This window comes from Hemicordylus capensis, chromosome 6 (assembly GCF_027244095.1).
Source record: "Hemicordylus capensis ecotype Gifberg chromosome 6, rHemCap1.1.pri, whole genome shotgun sequence".
Classification (NCBI taxonomy): domain Eukaryota; kingdom Metazoa; phylum Chordata; class Lepidosauria; order Squamata; family Cordylidae; genus Hemicordylus; species Hemicordylus capensis.
The window spans coordinates 14,183,414-14,204,690 of record NC_069662.1 but is presented as its reverse complement, the minus strand read 5'-3'; positions in this window follow the sequence as shown (position 1 = coordinate 14,204,690).

Genomic DNA, 21,277 nt, shown 5'->3' with positions numbered 1-21,277 from the left:
TTAACCCAAACTCTCTCAGGGACTGAGTTAGAATAGGTAACCAATTAAGAGGTAATCTAGGCCCCGATACCAAGATATCATCCATGTAATGAATAACTAGGAGGGTCGGATAACGCTTACGAAACTCCGATAATGCTTGATGCACGTAAAGCTGACACAGCACAGGGCTGTTCAACATGCCCTGGGGCAATACAGACCAATGATACCTTTGTGTGGGCTGGGCATTATTCAGAACTGGTACCGTGAAAGCAAACTTTTTCTTATCTTGAGGCTGAAGGGGAATAGTGTAAAAACAGTCTTTCAAATCTACGATGGCGACCTGGTAACCCGCAGGTATTAAGTTAGGATTAGGTAGTCCACATTGCAAGGGGCCCATGGGTTCAATAATTTTATTTACTTCCCTCAAATCATGTAAGAGTCGCCATTTCCCTGATTTTTTCTTTATCACAAAAACAGGGGTATTGTAGGGGCTAGAGGAAAATTCCAAGTGTCCAGCTTGCACCTGCTCCTTTACCAGGTGCAGCAGAGCCTCTAATTTGTCTTTTGGCAAAGGCCATTGCTCTACCCAAATGGGTTCTTCAGTTTTCCAGGTGAGGGCCAATGCTCGGTGCGGGGAAGCTACTCCCGCATGTTGATCCGAGTTCCCAGCTGTTGCAGGAGGTCGCGTCCCCATAGGTTAAAAGGGAGCGGTATTATGACTGGTTGAAAGTGAGCTATAACTGGACCGGCTTGACTTGCTCTCACCGCCAACCACTCAGTGCTCTGGCTAGAAGATTGTTCCCCACCCACTCCCCAAATAGAGGGGGCGGGCTCCTTAGGCCACTGAGACGGCCATTCCTTTACCGTAATGACCGACACATCCGCCCCAGTGTCCAACAACCCTTCGAGGCAGTGCCCATGAATCCAAAACTTACGAGTTGGCTTTCCACTGGCAATGTTCGTCTGGACCAGCGCAACCTGTGGGGATAACATAGAGGCCTTAGGCCCCACTGGGGTGAGGTTCCGTACGCTTAGGCAATGAGCCCACGAATCTCCCTGCTTAAGGGTCAGGGGCATGTGCCCCCAAACCTGAAGCATGATAGATGTCTGGGGAATGTAGTCAAGCAATTCCGGGACCACAAAAATCCCTTGAGGGCTCGCTGCTTGCGTTGGTAAAATAAGCAGTGGCTCAGGACCCTCAAAGGGAGTCGCTGGCAATGTGGGAACAAGTATAACTTCCCCTGGGAACACTGAGGTGGCATTCTTTTGAAGCACAAGCGCGACAGCACATCCGGGTGTCGGCAATGATTCCTCTTTCTTTATTCCGGGGCCCGAGGAAGGCCCGCTCCCCGGTTTCCCGGGGAGGTCTCTGTTCCTACAGGGTTAGTACGGCATTGGTTAGCCCAATGGTAGCCCTTGCTACATCTGGGACACTTCTTCGAGGGGCGACCAGCATTCTTCTGGTTCGATCCAGATTTATGTGCTCCTCCGCCTGGCGCTCGGCACGCAGCACGGAAGTGGCCAGGCTTCTGGCAGTTGTAGCAGTTCCCCGTGGGCTTATTGGATTGTTTCAAAGCCATAGCTAACAGGCCCATATCGTACGATTTTGAGCCGATTTCAGCACAAGCCTGAATCATGTCCGCCAGGGAATAAGTCTGACGGTGGATAACTCCCTGCAAGGCCTTTTTGCTGTCCGCGTTGGCATTCTCAAATGCCAATTTTTGCAGCAGCTCTCCCTGAGCCTCAACATTGTCCAACTGCCGAGCGATCGCAACCTTCAAACGGTCCACAAAGCTTGTGTATGGCTCTGAGGGTCCTTGCTTGATCACTGCAAAGGAGCGAGCCGGGGTGCCAGCCGAGGGCACCCTGCGGAGCGCTCGGAGGACACACATTCCAACCGCCTTAATGTGTCCATCAGGCAACTGGCATTGCATGGCCAGAGGCTCGAACTGCCCAGAACCATAAACCTGCTCTGCTGTAATCTGCGCTGTGGCGCCCAAACGGGCTGCCTGCTGGTATTCGCTATCCCACACCACATACTGTGAAGGCGTTAAAATCATACGAAACAACGCCTTCCAGTCGTGCGGGGTCATGAGGTATCCATTGTTAAGACCTTCCAAAATGCCCTGGACAAAGGTAGACTGGAGTCCTGAGTCCTTCACGGCTCGATTTAACTCCCGGAGGACCGAATACGGAAGTGGTTCCCAGTCCACGTGGGCGTTTCCTTGGCCGTCTACCGGACCTCGCATCACTGGGAACAGAGCTGGGTTCTCTCCAGCCCATTCTTCCCCATCTACCAGGATTTGTCCGGACTTTTTGGCATGATGGAGTCCCTCCACAACAACCCCTCGAAAGCCCAGCTTCTCCTTAAGAGCCCTGGAGTTCGGGGGCCCCGAGGCCGTCGGCGTGACGGCGGGCAGCAACACAGGGTATGGAGGGGGTGCGGCATCCACAACTTCAGATTTCAGGAGCACAGGCTCCCCACCGAAGAAAGCCGCGACTGCTTCCAGCACCTTTCTGCTGAGCAGGAGGTGCTGGATCGGAGCTCGTGGCTCCGCCTGCAGCTCGGTCCCTATCTTTCTCCAATGTTCTGCTTTCAATGTCCCTTTGTACGGATACCAAGGGCATTGACAATCGACCTCCCGTAAGAGATCAGCGAGATCATGCACAGGCACCACCTCCCCGGAATGTTGCCGGATAATTTTTTGCAATTCTTCCGCATGCTGTTTCTGATCAACAGAAAGACTAGAGCCCATACTTACGAGGGAGCCGAAGCTGAGTGCACTAAGAAGACTGTTCCAGTCGCGTAAGCAGGGTGCTGAGGGATCTGGATCACGTCGGGGTCACCAGATGAGGGAACAAACAAGGCGGAAACGGTGTCAATGCAGGACCTCCTGAACATCAGAAGGGTGCGTTTATTTATAGAGTACAAAAGAGGTGGTGCAAATGTATAGGGAGAGAGCGTGGAAAGAGCGGATTGGTTCTATTTTGCCGCAGTATGGGAGGAGTGCTTATCAGGGTGCGACCGCCACATTCCAGTATGGTATGCCAGTCCTGGGTGGGGTGTTTACCCTTATCAGCCTACAGTCATTCCTTCTCTCTACTGTTCTGACACTATCTCTTTGATATGTAGATTGCTACTCTCAGGGACTTCCTGCCTGCCTGCCCCCCTTCTTCTCCCTATCACACACACTCACCTCGCTCTCTGCGCCATGTGTGCAAAGATGCAGACAGCACCTCTCTGCATCCAGCTAGCTAGCTAGATTAGAGATTGTGTCTCTCCACTTTCCTATCTAGAATGGAGTTCTCCAACTATTTGAAACTATGAAACTATGAACTGGCTCCAAGTTTCTTTTGCTCTTAACAAACACGCATGACTGGGCAGACTCCGCTGTGTTTTGCCTCTATTCATTCTGCTGTAATAGAAGGATATTGCTTACCAGAGAGAATTCCCAACAGAAAGAGACCTCTGAGGATGGTTCTCATGACTGGTGGGGTGTGGAGAGAGGGTTCCGGGTCTCAAAGGTGGCCGCATTATTTTTCCAACAATGGAAATGGCCTCTGACCTGTATCTGTGATTCGTCCGTTCGCAGGTACTGTCTGCTGGTCCTGGTCCATAGTAATTTCATTCAGTTCACTCTCCGGCATGTATTGTGTGAATCAGATGGTTTAGGTGGAGGATGTCCTCTCCCCCCCTCCACCTGCCCCCCCTTGCCTGCCTTTCCATCAATGGTTTTTGCTTTTCCTCCTTATTCATGACTTCAGGACCAGATTTTTTGGCATGACCTGTCTGTGTGGGTTTATGTTTCCAGATCTGAAGTAGGAAGGGAAACCTTTTTGCCTGATACAACAGTGATCCCTCCTTTCAACCTCCTCAACCCACCCCATTCTTCCATGCACACCTTACTGCATGATTTATTGGCTCGCAAAATGCCTATCATTATGATGGGAGGAATATGCAGAGGTATTGTGGGTGGGGTACATCTCTATGTATGCACAAATACTATATTCCCCTCCAGAAGCTGGGTAAAAGGTGGAGGGCACTGCTGTCACCCTTGCAAAGATTAACCCCCTTTCCTCCCCCACTGCAGTCGTAGAGCTGAGAATGAACAGCAGCCATTCATGTATTCATGTGTTGTGCTCAACACTTGTGAAATCTGTGGCCAGTGAACATGATTGCTGATCTGTATTCATGCATATTTTTTTCCACATTCTGCACTCCAAGCATGTATTGCAATATGTCCCATTGATACACGATGCTTCTGGGAGCCCTGGTCTCAATCAGTGTTCTCTCTAATTTTTTTCCATGTATGTGGAGTGAGTTTTGTTCTGAGTGACAGTATCAAGGCAGTGTGTGGGCACCATGTGCATTTAGAGTGCGGCCTTCCTGATTCAACCTGTGCGGGAGCTACAATTAACTGAGCTTACATCAAAAACCGTGTGAGCACATGCACACGCGCACACCATCGAGGGACCCCTGGTCTCCATGTTGACTGTGCCCCGCTGCACTCGGCAGCAATGAATACTCCCACCCTTAGGTAGCCATTCTGCTCAAAACCTGTCTCACTCCCCACATACATTCCACTGCCCTCTCAGTGTCCCCAGTCCAGCCCTGGCAGCAATTCTTAACATTACCTTGGCTATCCTATGATATGTATAGCAAATGAAAAAATTGAATGACTTTACTGAGCAAGTAAATAATTTATGTTTTTAAATTTATGTGCATTTTAAAAATTTGGGGCCCCTTTATGACATATGTTACAGGCCCCACCCTAGCTTAATCCAGCCCTGCTCCTACCCCAAATTGGCCTCCAGCTGAAAACCGTTATTCAGTCTACCTACCCAACACCAGCACTCTCCTGCCAAGTGATCGGTTCCTTCAGTGCCAACCTATGACTGAAAGCCAAAGGACTCAGTGTGAAGCAGGCATAAAAAGGCCATGCCTAGTGCCAATCTGGTGTGACCCAAAAATTTCCTACTTGGCCCCGTACAGGGTGATGGGTGGGTGCTAAGCTGTGAAGCAATTGAACGGAATGGAGGCAGGCGGGACCCAATTGCCCCACCTCTTTCCCTCATTGGCCAATCCCTGCCATGTGGAGGGGGAGGCAAGATGGTGCCCGTGCTTGCCTCATGTGCCAGGGGCACAACCCCGCCTCATCGCACTGGCCCCAAGCCACCGCCACTCTCTGCTGATGCACTCGCCCCCCACCTCCGTGATGCTGCTGGCGATGGCGCATCTTGTCAGTCGTGTCCCAGCCTGTCCACATGGCCACTATGGAGAGAGCTTCCGCAGTGATCCTCACTGGTGCCAAGCTGTGGAGCACCTGAATGGAATGGAGGCAGCCGGGACCCAATCGGCCCACCTCCTTCCCTAAGTGACTGATTCCTGCCATGTGGGGCAAGATTGTGCCTGTGACTGCCTCATGTGATGGGGCACAACCCAGAACCCCACCTCATTGCGCTGGCATGGTGGCGGGGACTGGCAAAATTATAACCAATACCACAGCAGAGAAATCATCCAGAAACTAAACCAAAACATATTTTCAGTGCTTCCTTCTGTACATTTTCAAAGTAAAGATAATTTGATAATGGGGGACAGTTACAGACATAATTGTGTGGACACTAATAAGGACAAGAAAGATGGAATGAAATGATGAACAAAGAAGGGGAAATAATCAGGAACTGTGTGACATTTTTATGTGCAAGTAGCCAGAGCTTGATGTCTCCCAGACTTTAGCACCCACGGCGATGGCTTTATTTGAAATAGTATCTTTATTTTGCTTGACCAATAATATAAGGCCCTTCAGTGGCGGGGTCACCCCTTTGGGTGAGCCACACTGGGGCAGAAACGAGGGCGAGGGCTGGACACTTTGTCCAACTATTTGTATAGAGGGAGGCGTTCAATAGTGGGGCTTCTGTTTAATCAGTTTTAAATTGTGCTGAAGTTGGGTTGAAGTTGCAATGTGTGTGGGTTTGTCTGGAAAAGGGGAGGCAGGGAGCGCCTTTGTTGAATGTGGGGCAGTTATTCCGGTGGTGATGGGGAATAGAAGAAATAACGTTGGCAGGTCAGAAGGCTGTTCCAGGGGAAGGGTAGTCAGAAACCTAATAGCTGTCTCCCCTTCTAGCTGTCCTGCCAGCTCTTTGACCTCGGGGAGCACTGCCAACATCCCACATAATCTTACCTTGCTCCTCTGCAATGCCAGGTTGGTCCAAAATAAATCAGAACTCATCCATGATCTGATCATGGATGAAAGGGCCGACCTGGTGTGTATTAGCGAGACTTGGCTGGGGGAGGCTAGTGGCCCAGTCTGGTCCCAGCTTCTTTCTCCAGGATATTCTGTAGAGGAGTGGGTGAGGGGATGTTGGCGGGGAGGTGGAGTGGCTGTGGTCTATAAGGATAATATCTCCCTGTTAGGGTATCGGACAATATTGAATGTGTGTACTTGAGTTTGGGGACCAGGGATAGTTTGGGACTTTTGTTGGTGTAACGATTGCCCCGTTGCCCAACAGAATCCCTTACTGAGCTCACGGACTTGGCCGCGGAAGTTGCGTTGGAGTCTCACAGACTTTTGGTGCTAGGGGACTTCAATGTTCATTTCGGGACCAATTTGTCCAGGGCGGCTCAGGAGTTCATAGCGGCCATGAAAACGATGGGCCTATCCCAAGCAGTCTCTGGATCGACACATATTGCAGGTCACACACTTGATTTGTTCTTTGACTCTGATCAGGGTGGTGTTCCGTGGGTGGGGACTCCCACGATCTCCCCTTTGTCATGGACGGACCACCATCTGGTTAAGGTTGGAATTACAACCGCTTTCCACCTTCGCAGTGGCGAGGGGCCTATTAGAATGGTCTGCCCGAAGAGGTTACTGGATCCGGTAGGATTCCAAGAAGCCTTCGAGGGATTCAGTGTTGGCTCTGCTGGTGATCCTGTTGATGCCCTGGTTGAGAACTGGAACAACTTGCTCACCAGGGCAGTAGACACAATTGCTCCTAAGCGTCCCCTCTGACCTGCTTCAAAATTGGCCCCTTGGTAATCGGAAGATCTACGGGGACTGAAGCAGCAAGGTAGGCAACTGGAGTGCAAGTGGAGAAAGACTCGACTTGAATCAGGCAGATTACTACATGGAGCACATTTAAAGATCTATGCTCAGGCGATACGTGCAGCAAAGAAGCGGTTCTTTTCTGCCTGTATTGCCTCTGCGAGTTCACGTCCAGCGGTGTTGTTCAGCGGTGTTACTAGTACACTGATGATACCCAGATCTACTTCTCCATGTCAACTTCTTCAGGAGTTGGCATATCCTCCCTAAATGCCTGCCTGGAAGCAGTAATGTGCTGGATGAGGGAGAATAAACTGAAGCTGAAATCCCGATAAGACGGAGGTACTTACTGTGCGGGGTCAGAACTTTAGAGACTATTTTGATCTACCTGTTCTAGACGGGGTCACATTCCTCAAAAGGGACAGATTTGCAGTCTGGGTGTACTTCTGGATCAACGTCTCTCCTTGGTTTCTCAGGTTGAGGTGGTGGCCAGGGGTGCTTTCTTTCAGCTTCGGCTGATACCCCAGCCTAGCCCGTTTCTTGAGATCAACGACCTCAAAACAGTAGTACATTTGTTGGTAAGCTCATAGGCGTAACTGGGGGGGGCAGGGGGGGCACGTGCCCCAGGAGCCATTGAGGTGGGGGCACCATACCAGTCCCTGTCACCCCCACCCCATTGCCCACCTGCCCAGCCCCAGCGCCCCTCAGCCACTTGCCTCCAGCTCCGGCTGATCGGCAAAGAGGCCTAGGATCGGCAAGGCCTGCAAACTGCAGAGCTCTTCTCTCCCCGCCTCTCAGCTGATCGGCTGGTGGGCGGGGCTTCCAGAGAGGCCTCCCAGTAGGCCTCCCTGAAGCCTGAACTCGAGTAGGCCCCAAGCAAGCAAGGAAGGAAGGAGGAAGCAGGCAGCAGACCCTCTGCCCAGACCAGACCATCCAGAACAGCTATTGCTAGGTAGGCTGTGAATTCCTTTTTGTGGTTACCCCCATATATAGGGATCTGCTTGCCATAGGGCTTTGATATGGGGGGGTGGGGCGAGACTGAGAAGTCTCTGAATATTTAATTTAAAACTGACTGGAAAATGTGCTGGCTTTAAAAACAAATACTATCTTAAAAGGCCTATAGGTGGCTTGTTTCATGTCAGAAAATTACAAACACTTCTGGAACAAGTATATTTTATTTATTTTCATTCATTCATTCATTCATTCATAAATGCACTTATGTTCAAGTTGTTTTGCAATCCAGAAGGTCTGAGTGAGAACTGTGAAGCATGTGTTGTGATTTTATTTTATTTTATTTTTCTTGTGTGTGAACTGCTCCCCAATAACTTGCAGGGACTTCAGGGTAAATCTGGCCAACGTGTGAATGCAGCACCTCTATTCCAGAGGAGACGTGTGTTAAAGGGCTTATAAGCCTGGTATGAAAAGACTCCTGGAATCAAACTTTACTGAATTTGTTCAGAATTCTGAGAAAACAAACATAGGCTCACCCTGCATGGTTGAAAGTATCATTTGCTAATCTGCAGCAAGGAGTCCATTTTAATAATTAGCATTGCTAGTGTGTTCTAGGCATTAAAAGTAGCACAAAAATATAGTACTCAATGTATATCACTATATACTGTGACGTGTGCATGCGTGTATTCAGTGAAATGTATTTCCAGGCAGCATACTTATTTTGGAATATCAGACTTAAATCCTTGGGGGCCTGGGGTGTGTGGAGGCCCTGGACTTTGAGGGTCTGGGGGCCAATTTTGAAATCCTGTCTCTGGACCCATTCCAACCTTGCTATGCCCCTGGCGGAATAGCAATAGCAATAGCAATAGCACTTACATTTATATACCGCTCTATAGCCGGAGCTCTCTAAGCGGTTTACAATGATGTAGCATATTGTAGAATAGTTACATATGTATTGATCACTACACATGGGTTTCTGCACAGCACCTGCACAGAAGAAACTTCCATGTAGAAAATGTGTCTCTTGTCAATTGACCCTGAATTTTCCATCCATGACTGGGATATCTGAGAGTTAGAGTCAATAATAAAAGAACAGCACACTGCGTGTGACAGGAAGGAGCAAATTACAATGATTTCTTAGTCTGGCAGGGGCTGGTTTTGGCCCTGGCAGAACTTGGCTGTCTGCTCCTGTTGCAAATGCCTCTGTCTAGTGTGGCAAACTAATGTATCCTCCTCCCTCTTGGTGTCAAAGTAAGCACTAGTGTGGTGAATGCACATATACCCCATCATGAGACAACAGTCATCATAAGACAAAGGCTGGCAGGAATCATTCACTGGTTTATAGACACCCCCCCCCTTCTTCCCCTATTTTGCTAGTGGCTATTTGGGCAGGTGATCCTCTAGGACAAAGTCATGTTTTTTAAAGAATGAGAGGAGACAAAGAAAATGACACTTGGAATCCTCGCATAACTCCTGACTGTTGTTCTAAGTCTTTTACAGAGATGGCTCATGTTTTCAAGTTTTGATCAACAACCATGTCTAGATGGTACAGTGTTCCTTTTAACGGGGATTTCCAGATATTGCTGACTTCAAGTTCCATCATTCCTGCTTGGACAGTGGCGCAATTTCAGTGCTTGCCCTAGGCGCCATTTTCCCTAGTTACGCCTCTGAATACCTGTCTTGTCTTTTCCATTTTGGGACACAAAACCTATTACTATGTTTAAAAGCATTTATTTTCTGGCCATGAGGACTGCAAACTTAGGCTGTTGGTGTGCAAGACATTTCTTTAAAATATATATTTCTAAAGAGCCTTGTAGCCTCATGTTTCCTTTTTCCTGTCCCAGTATACTTGCACGGATGCAGCCCACAACCCACATTTGACTATGGCTGTGACACATTTCCATATTTCCGGGGGTGGCGGGGGGGTGCACGGCGGGGGGGGCACAATTTCAGTGCTTGCCCCGGGCGCCGTTTTCCCTAGTTACGCCTCTGGGTAAGCTCCAGACTTGACTTCTGTAATGCGCTCTACGTGGGCCTGCTTTTGTACGTGGTCGACTTCAGTTGGTTCAGAATGCGGCAGCCAGGCTGGTCTCTGGGTCATCTCGGAGAGACCTCGTTACTCCTTTACTGATGGAGCTACACTAGCTGCCAATAGGTTACCTGACAAAATACAAGGTGCTGGTTATAACTTATAAAGCCCTAAACGGCTTAGGCCCTGGGTATTTAAGAGAGCATCTTCTTCGCTATGAGGAGGTCCGTCTCCAGTTACTGCCAACTCATTTGGTGGCCACACAAAGATGGGTCTTCTCGGCTGCTGCCCCGAGATTGTGGAATGCGCTCCCTGCTGGAATGTGAGCCTCCTCATCTCTGGCAATTTTTAAACAACTTCTGAAAAAACATCTCTTCAACCAGGCTTTCTCAGCTTTTTAAAACTTGTTTTTAAATGGTTCTGATTATTTAGTTGCTATTTTACAATGTTTTTAATTGTTAATCATTGTTTTATGCTTTATAATTTTTGTTTTAATTATTAACTGATTTTAATGGTGTTTTAATGTAAACTGCTCTGAGCCTTTTGGAAGGGCAGTATAAAAGTTTTAATAATAAATAATAAATAAAATAATAAATAGGAGGAATAGGAGGAAATTACTCAACAAAAACAACCAAAGACTTCAATGCCACAATTCTTTTCCCATACAAACTGCTCTCTGGTGTCCAGATCAGGTCTAAGAATAATAATGTAGCATTTGGGGAGGAAGATACAACTCAACAGTCCACCAATAGAGGCCAAGATGGAGCAGACTTCTACAGCCACCACGTATTTCTCCTTGGTGCTCAAGTAGTTTGGAACAAAGGACATGCAAACACTGCAGAACACCAGCATGCTGAAGGTGATCTGCTTGGCTTCATTAAATTGTTTTAATTCTGTTTTTAGAATATTGTTTCAAAAATTTTAAATTTTGTTTAAAATATCTTGTTTTTGTTTTTAACTAATGTTTTACTTTTGTTTTTATCTTGTTGTAAACCACCCAGAGATGTAAGTTTTGGGCGGTATAAAAATATGTTAAATACTAAATAAATAAATAAATAAATAAATAAATAAATTTAAATCCATCAGTAACATTCTAGCATGGAAGGCCACAGTGAAGCTGATGATGGCCAGAAAACCCATGTAACAGACCCTTCATTGCACTGCACCACAATCTGGATGAATGTGGAATGCATGTCAAACACACCAGCTTCATTTGATGCCCACACACTGCGTTAGTCTGGTTGTCAGCCATTCTTTTTTCACCTAACCTTAAGTATAAGCCTGTCTACAGTTATCTCCCTTCTTTGAGAGAACTATTAGTCTGTGGCCCACACTGTAGGCTGGCTGACATCCAGTGCTGCATTCTGGACACATGGTGCTGCAGGGCTGCTGTGTCCTTCAAAGCAGTGCCAGAGCTGTGCAATATGGATGATTGTTGAAGCAGCTCTTCCACAGTTCCCCCCATTGTCCCGATATTGATGTATGATAAATTAGATATAGAAGTTCACAGCTTGACATAAGCTACGCCATTATGTTTAACTAAACTCAAGGATCTGCTCTGCTAGAAGGATGCTTACTACTGTGTATTCCCTCTAGTAGTTTCAATATCACCCACGCCATCAATATCACCTACGCTTAGTCACCGATACCACCCATGTTGACTGTATTCTCTAATCTAGGCCTTCCTTCACTACTAATATGGGAATATAATGATGAGAGACGTGGTGCCGAAGAACAAGAAAAGGCAGAAAGAGTCCAGTGTCTCAATATTGTTTCCTTACTAGTTGCTCTCTGGTGTTCAGATCAGGTCTAAGAATCATAATGTAGCATTTGGGGAGGAAGATACAACTCAACAGTCCACCACTAGAGGCCATGATGGAGAAGACCTCCACAGCCACCATGTATTTTCCCTTGGTGCTCAAGTAGCTTGGGACAAAAGTAATCCAAACAGTGCAGAAGACCAGCATGCTGAAGGTGATCAGCTTGGCTTCATTAAAGCTATCTGGTAACTTTCTCGCAAGGAAGGCCACCGTGAAGCTGATGATGGCCAGAAAACCCATGTAGCCCAGGACGATGTAGAACATGGTGTTTGAGCCTTCATTGCATTGCACAATGATCTCACTGATCTGAGAGTGCATGTCAAACTCTGGGAAAGGGGGAGTGTTTGCCAGCCACACAGCACAGATGCCAATTTGAATAAGTGAACAGAGAATGATGACCGATACTGCCAGCCTCTTCCCTATCCATCTCCTCATCCTGTTTCCCGGCTTGGTGGCCAGGAAGGCCAGAACAACAGTGATGGTTTTAGTCAAAACAGAGGAAAGTGCGACAGTAAAGGTGATGCCAAACACGGTTTGTCTGAGGAGACAGGTCACCTTCCTAGGCTGACCAATGAATAGGAAGGAGCAGAGAAAGCAAAGCAGCAGAGAAGAGAGAAGGATACAAGTAATGTTCCAGTTATTGGCTTTCACAATGGGAGTTTTGCAGAGCAGAACAAAGATCCCAATCACAGCAAAGGTGATCAGGGAAAACAAAAGAGCAAAAGAAATCAAAATTGCTCCTAATGGTTCTCCATAGGATAAATAGGTCATTGTTTTGGCGATGCATTGATCCTGTTTCTCATTTGGACATTGATCTTCTGGGCACATCTCACACTGGTCTGCATCTGAAATACATCAACAAAGTCTTTGTTTTGCCAAGATACACAAACATTGTTCAACTTTAACTGGATTCTGTTGACTTTCTTGTTTTACTACAGAACGGGTTGTTAACGTTTGCTCCCTCTCATGTGACATTGATAGATTTTAAGCTGCTCTTACTTTTGCTTTTCTTATAGTTTTTAATTTAATGATTTATTTCATTTTATCTGTGATCTACACTAGGGATGTGCATATCGGATATTCGATGTTTGATTTTGGACCCAAATCAAAACACCCCTATTTCATTTCGGATCCAAATCAGACCCATCCAAATCACCCCAGATTCGATTCGCTTCCGAATTAATCCAAATCTGAATATGAACTGATTATCATTGAAAAAACTGGTCCTGGAGCCAAAAGAGTGGTATGGGATGGAAGTGCCTAATGGGTGGAGGCTACCACTCAAATTTCAGAGGAATTGAGCAAATGGCTGATTTTTGGTGATGTTTTTGAAGTTCACACATCTTTAAGATTTTCTCCTTCATGTCGGGGGGAAAGGGATGGCCCAGGGTGGAGTATAGTTGGTGGTAGTGCCTAGTGGTGGCAAGGAAGCTACCAGAATTATTTCTAAGGAATTGGGAAAAGGGCTGATTTTTTTAAAAGTGATTTTTAAAATTTAAGTGTCTTTAAGGTTTTTCTCAATAGGGAATAATGGAGGTTTCAGCAAATGCATCTCTTCACATTGTGGGGAAATGGGTGGCCCAGGGTGTGGTGTGGTGGGTGGTAGTGTCCAAAGGGTGCAAGGAAGCTACCAGAATTATTTCTAAGGAATTGGGCAAAGGGATCATTTTAAAGTGATTTTTGAAGTTTACGTGTCTTTAAGGTTTTTCTCAATAGGGAATAATGGAGGTTTCAGCAGCCCCATAACTGTACTTGGGGGATGCTGGGGTGGCCCAGGGTGAGTGGAGGTGTAGTGCACAGAGGGTGCCAACCACCCACATGGGTTGCTATCCCATGGGGTATAGGGTTTTGTTGTTTCTGAGGGGTTCTTAGTGTAGTTTCACTGGTAGCAAATGAGAGTGGATTCATGGTTTGTCATTATAAATCCCATATGCTACCAGAGAATAGACACTCAGAACACCTCAGAAACAACAAAACCCTGTACCCCATGGGTTAGCAACCCATGGGAGTGGTTGGCACCTCCTGTGCACTACACCGTCACTTGCTCTGGGCCACCCCAGTGCCCCCCAAGTGCAGTTATGGGGCTGCTGAAACCTCCATTATTCCTATGGAGAAAAGCCTTAAAGACACATAAACTTCAACAAATCACAAAAAATCAGCCCTTTGCCCAATCCCTTTGGGATCTGGGTGGTGGCAGGCACTCCCTGGGGTATGGCACTACCACCTCACCCCGCTATCCCACCCCAAATGCCACCTTTCTGCCCCAAATCTGCCCCAAAGACACTCAAACTTCAACAAATCACCAAAAATCATCTCTTTGCCCAATCCCTTTGGGATCTGGGTGATGACAGGCATCCATTGGGGCACTATCTCCCCACCCTACTCTTCCACCCCAGATGGCCCCTTTCTGCCCTGAATCTGCCCCAAAGACACTCAAACTTCAACAAATCACCAAAACCCAGTCCTTTGCCCAATCCCTTTGGGATCTGGGTGGTGGCAGGCAGCCATTGGAGCACTACCACTACCCCCACTCTTTTTGTCCCCAGTCTGCATTAACAGCACAAATCAACAACAACAGTAGAGCTTTGCAAAGAAGAGAACCAGGTTTCCAAAGCAAGTAAAGTAAGGATGCTGCTAAACAACACATTCTGCCAGTGGAATAGCGAGGTTTTGCCCCCCTCTCACCTGCGCAAGTTGAAAGAGTGATGATGACAACAACAACAATGGTGGCACACAATTTTTTGGCACATCTCTTTGACATCACCTTTGTTGACTATGGGATAGCTATCCTGGTAGTGGTGGGGAATAGAAGAAGTAATGTTGGCAGGTCAGCAGGCCATTCCAGGGGAAGGAAGTCAGAAATTTAATAGCGGTCTCCCCTTCCAGCTGTCCTGCAAGCTCTTTGACCTTGGGGGGGCACTGCCAACAATCCACATAGCATTACCCTGCTCCTCTGTAATGCCAGGATGGTCCAAAATAAACCTAAACTCATCCCTGATTTGATCATGGATGAAGGAGCCAACCTGGTATGTATTAGTGAAACTTGGTTGGGGGAAGCTAGTGGTCCAGTCTGGTCCCAGCTTCTCCCTCCAGGATATTCTGTAGAGGAGCGGGTCAGGGGACGTGGGTGGGGAGGTGGAGGCTAACATCTCCCTTACCAGGGTCCCTGTTAGGGTATCAGATCATATTGAATGTGTGTATTTAAGTTTGGGGACCAGGGATAGATTGGGACTTCTGTTGGTGTACTGATTGCCCCGTTGCCCAACAGATTCCTTTACTGAGCTCATGGACTTGGTTGCAGAACTTGCATTGGAATCTCCCAGACTCTTGGTGCTGGGGGACTTCAATGTTCATTTCGGGACCAATCTGTCCAGGGCAGCTCAGGAGTTCATAGCGGCCATGACAACTATGGGCCTATCCCAAGTGGTCTCTGGACCGATGCATATTGCAGGTCACATGCTTGATTTGGTCTTTGACTGATCAGGGTGGTGTTCTGTGGGTGGGGATGCCTGTGATTTCCCCATTGTCATGGATGGTTAAGATTGGACTTACAAGCACTTCCCACCTCCACCGGGGCGAGGGACCTATTAGAATTTTTCGCCCAAAGAGGTTATTGGATCCAGTAGGATTCCAAGAAGCCTTGAAAGGATTCAGTGTTGTCTTTGCCGGTGATCTTGTTGACACCCTGGTTGAGAATTGGAACAACTTGCTCACCAGATCAGTAGACATGATTGCTCCCAAGCGTCCCCTTTGACCCGCTTCAAAATTGGCCCCTTTTGGTATACGGAAGATCTACAGGGGCTGAAGTGGCAAGGCAGGCGATTGGAGCACAAGTGGAGAAAGACCCGTATCCGACAGATAGCGACATAAAGCACATCTATAGATCTATGCTCAGGTAACACGCGCGGCAAACAGGTGGTTCTTTTCTGCCCACATTGCCTCTGCGAGTTCACGTCCAGTGGAGTTGTTCAGGGTTGTGAAGGGACTAGTATCCACCCCTCCACCTTGAACCAGAATTTGGAGTCATCAGTTTCCCACGGTGATGTATTTTTTGAGTTTTTCGCAGATAAAATATCTTGGATTCGGGCAGACCTAGATGGAGAAACCACAATTAATTTGTTGTCTGAACTGGAGGTGCCCAAAAACTCCTCTTATGTGATTTGACTGGATCAATTTCAGTTTGTAACTCCTGAGGAGGTTGACAAGCTGCTTGGAGCAGTGAGGCCTACCACTTGTTCACTTGATCCTTCTCCAACATGGCTTGTTCGATCTAGCAGGTGGGCTGTTGTAGAAAGCCTGGTGGTAATCATAAATGCTCCTCTGAGGGGGGCAGGATGCCTCCTTGTCTTAAGGAGGCAATCATTAGACTTCTTCTAAAGAAGCCTGTGTTAGATCCCCCAGGTCCAAGGATGGCTCAGCCAAGGTCCAAGGATGGCTCAGGTAGCAGGCTTTCCGTGTTAGCAAGACAGAAGGAATAAAAGATGGATTCCTCTTCTTTTTCTCAATTAAAAAAATTGCTGGAGAAAAAAAGGTGGCAATGGTGGCAATGCTGAACAATGGTTGGAGGCAATGGTGGATGTGTGATGGCAAGGCTGAGCAATCATGCAAAAGAGCTCTCTCCCCACACAAGGCAGCAGCAATGAAGAAATGGCTGCTGGTCCTTTAATACCCTCCTGAAAACATCTCACAAACCCCCCCCCACTTGCCCCCTCCTCCATCTCCCCTTAGCTAATGGGAGATTAATTTGGCTCCTGTAGAGCCAAATATGGGCATTATTTTGCACATCAGAACTTGCATTTAAGTCAATGGGAGGCTGAAAGGCAGGAAATTCAAGCACATGTCACCAAACTCAATGGAGGAGGAAGAAGAAGCACATTTTGGAACTTTGCGGAAGTCAATGGGAGGCTGAAAGGCAGGAAATTCAAGCACACATCAGAACTCAAATTGGAGGAGAAAGGAGAAGCACGTTCTCGGTCACAAAATGGAGGGCCGAAACGACAACATTTTCGGAACCGAAACTAGGGCGATTTGTTTCGGCTCCAAAATATTTCAGGATGGTGATTGGGTTTTTCGTTTTGGTGCCGGAACACCCAAAATGTCTTGCACTTCCCTATTATACATAGAATTTTAAAAGGAGGCAATATGAAAATTAAAAACACAAAACCAATAAATAAAATCAAATCTCTTTGTCCATATTCAGGAGCAGAACAGTTGATGTTTCTCATTAGTAGGCACTGTGCCATTTTAGGCATTTTTTTGGCATTGTTTTATTTTGTCTATATTGGCAGAAATGTTGAGTTGCAAAATGCTGGTACTACCTATGAAGGGTAATACAGCACCAGCACCTATGAAAGAGAGAATAATTTTTGATGATCTCTCCTTCCCCCAGAAGTGCTCTGCACCAGTCAAAACTATGTCCCTGAGAGCTACATGACCCTCAGGGACATATTTCCAACTGGTGAAGAATGCTTCTGGGGGGAAGGGGCAATCATCCAAATTCACTGTCCCCAAGAGAGTAGCAGTGTTCCATTCATTGACCCCTTCAGCAGCATCAACGAATATCACCTAGCATCAACTTTTTCTAATGGGAACATTGGCCACTGAAGCTTATTGTTTTAGCTTTCAAAGAATCCAGGATATTCTTCTGCAAAGGCTAGCACCTGAAAACTTAAACTAAAGGAATGCTCATCATAAATGCCATAGTCTCTATCCTGCATAAACTCTTTCTAATTTTGGAATGGTTACAGATTCTGGCTTCACATGAAAAGCCTAGATATTCTGAGAATTTAGTTGTAAGAAAACAAAATGTTTCCTTTCCCTGCAAGGGTGCTAATACCTGAAGATTAAGTCCTAGATGATGCTGCAGAGGGCAGATTGCTGCTCCTGGAGAAGGAGTAGGGAAAGTTTTTCAAGTGAAAAGATTTGCCAGACTAAATAAAACCCTCAGATCTTGGCACTAGTACTTGAGTTCAACAGAAGTATGTTGAGAAATTCAGTCATCTATTTGATGTAGAAAATAAGACAGAGAATTTTAAACATTTGGATTTGGTTTCCCAATATACATGTTTTTACCGGTCTGTGTTGAAATCCTCCCTGCAGGACACTGAGCACAATCATAACAACAAACTGGTCTTCCCTGCTGGGCAATCCTGCTGGATCCAAGATGGCAGCTCTCAACACATCGGGAACGGGGCTGCATCTAACAGGAGCAAGAAGGAAGAATGTTCCGATTCCCCCCACCCCTTCTATTATTCTCAAAACCAAATATCCACATATGAAGAGTATGGAATAGGGGTCTACTCCCTGAACCAGGCAAAAGCCAAGGTGGGTCTGAGTGCAGGCAGACAAAAAGAGGTTGGGGGCATCAAACATGGTCAAGGCAAATCTGGGGTCAGGCTGATAATTTCCTCTGTCAGGGAGTGGGGTAGGTCACCTGGACCCTACTGCTGGAGTCCTCAATCTGAGACTCCTGGAGATTTGCCTAGAGGAGAGAAACAGAGCATCCCCCAACAGGGCACTCCATTCCTTTCAGCCCATTTCTCACTCCCAACGCTCTTGACTCCTGATATTGGAGCTGGGTTGTGAGAAAACCCCTTAAAGTCAGGGAACCCAGCAAGGTGAGGCGGGACAGGTCTCCATACCTCTTTAAACTTGTGGTTCCATACAGTAGCACTTCCATTCATGGTGAACCTTTTTCCTTCACGAGCCAGGGGATCCATCCTTCCAGTTTGGACTTTCTGGAAGGTGTCATTGGGGAATGTGACCAAGTTGATGATATCGTATCCAGATGGCAGGCTCCGTTCCTCATCAAAAAAGATTTCTTCCCCAGCAGTATTGTTGAAATGGATATTGCTCAGAAAAGCATGAAGCTAATTGGGAGGAGAAAAAGTTCACACCCTGGGTCAAATTGTGGAAAATTGCATTAACATTATCACTTTAACAACAAATCCCTTGATCACCAACTGGAAGATGTCACTGAGAAGAAATACTATATACCTATCAGGAATATACCTTTAAGCATGTTTATATTGGTAGCAAGCCACTGGAAGCAATAGGAATTTCTGTTGAAGAATAGGACAGGATCTTACAGCAGTGAATATTCACATATAAATTGATATACAAAGCAATTTGGGGATAATTATAACAAAGGGAAAGAATTTTGGAAAAACTGATATCCATTTACCTTATTGTGGAATGGGTATCAGCCATATTAAAACATCAAACAATACTGAATATTGAATAAACATTTACAAGATCTTTGATATAAGGTTTTCTTCCTGAAATTTATTTTTGTTGAAAACATAATAATTGTCTCTTCCCTTAAAAGGGCAATTTGATTTGATTTCCAATTGAATTTTTCAAATTCAAATTCAAATCTCCATTTAGCCATGAAGATCATGGGTGATTCTGTGTGATTCTGAGTGAGTTTCTTCTCTCTCATCCTAAACCAACTCACACTGCTTCACCAGTGCTTTGCTAATCAGGATGTCAGGAACTGCATGCCACAATCAGACATTATATCACAACTGCTAGTATGAGTTATGAACTAATACAATGAGAAGTGACATGGAAACAAAGCGGAGGAAACATACAGGCCACAACAAAAGACGCTTTCCCCCGTGTTTCTCCATTTCTTTCTGTTTAGCTTTCGATGAATACATAGAATGGAGAGCATGTGCTACAGCATAAACAGCATTGTAGATGTTATAGCTCTGCCCAGACATGCCCATTTCAAGCACAGATTCAGGGAGGCTCCCCAGTTTCTCCTCCCCAGTGCAGTTGTCTTGATTTGGAACATATAAGCCATGCTTTGGGAGTGAACAGAGAAATGCATACGACCAGAACTGATGGATGAAATATATCATAGACTGGTATGGATTTATGTTCTCAAGAAAGTCCTGAAATCCTGGAACCACTTTTGTGTGAAGTGTGAATGACAAAGAACCATTGAAGGATTTCCCTGTGAATTTATCCCATGAAAAAAGAGTTGTGCAATCCCACTGAGCAGTTATGAGCCACACTCTCTCCAATGGAAGCTTAAGATGAAATTCGTAGAATTGTAAGATTATTCGTAAACCCTCCATAGAATGACTATTCCCATGGACAAGAACCACATTCATCTTTGCTTCCTTCCAGACAGCATTAGCTATTTCCACCAGTATTTTTTCAGTGTGTGTACTTGATGTGCGACTCGTTAATTTTGGAATGGATTGTGCCAAAGCAATACAAATATTGCTCTGGAGAAGTCTTGGTCTCATATTTTGAAGAAATGTTTCTCCACTGTCATCATCTGATGTGAGCAGACCGATCCAATTCCACTTGAAATGCTTCAGCAGAAAAATAATCCCAATATATTGAAGGTCTTCACTTGGAACCATCCGGAAGAAAAAAGGGAACCGGGTTTGATCACTTAGCACAGGGTCAAAAGATCCATAACTCAGCTATATGGGCGGAAATTGTTTTTTAAAACAGTATTAAAAGGACACCCCTTTGTTCTTGATCAAGGTATTACTTCTTCAATTCACTAAATTTCAGCTTCCATCAAATATTTCAGATAAGACAATACTTCTATTTTGAGTAGGAACTACTGGTACCATTGAGTCTTATACTGGGATAGGATTCTAAACAGGATGAAGAAAAATTAAAGACTATTCCTACTTGAAAGTGAAAGCTGGGGCAAGGTTGAAACTCAGTTTGAAAGAAAATGTGTTCAGGGGAGTTGTGGCCCTAATATTGAAAGAAAATGACAATAATAATGTATTGAAAACAAGACATTGCACAGTAGACTGAGTAATTATTCCTTAATTTTTTTTAGAAAACACTCTAAGAACTTGGAAGGGGATGAAAAGCTTTCCATTCAAGAACATAAGAACAGCCTTGCTGTTTCACACAGTGGCCTACCAGATGCCTCTGAGAAGCCAACTGGCAAGAGGTGAGGGCATGCCTTTTTTGGGGGGGTTCTATATTTGCCACATCCCATAGCAGAGAATGCCATAGATTAATTTTCTGCTCTGTGAAAAATGACTTCCTTTAGTTGGTCCTATTTTACCTGGCCTTCAGACCCATGAGATTTGTTAGAGAGGGAGAAAGATTTCTCTCTGTCCACTCTCTCTTCTCCATGCATAATTTTATAAACGTCCATCATGTCTCCCCATAGCCACCCGTTTTCCAAACTAAAAAGCCCCAGACACTGTAGACTTACCTTATAAGAAAGGTGCACCATGCCCCTGATCATCTTTGTTGCACTCTTCTTCCCCTTCCCCAGTTCCTAATTATCAAATTGCCCACTACTAGGAGGCCCCCAATCCCTGGAGGAGTATCCTATGTGTGAGAGGATTTGGGAGCATTACCCAAGGAAGGTGTTCCTTCTAAGAGAGCATTCCTGACTTCTTCAGACTGATGCCCTGCATCCCTAAGATTTTCATCCCCTGCTAACTGGGCAAAGAGGCACCTTTCAC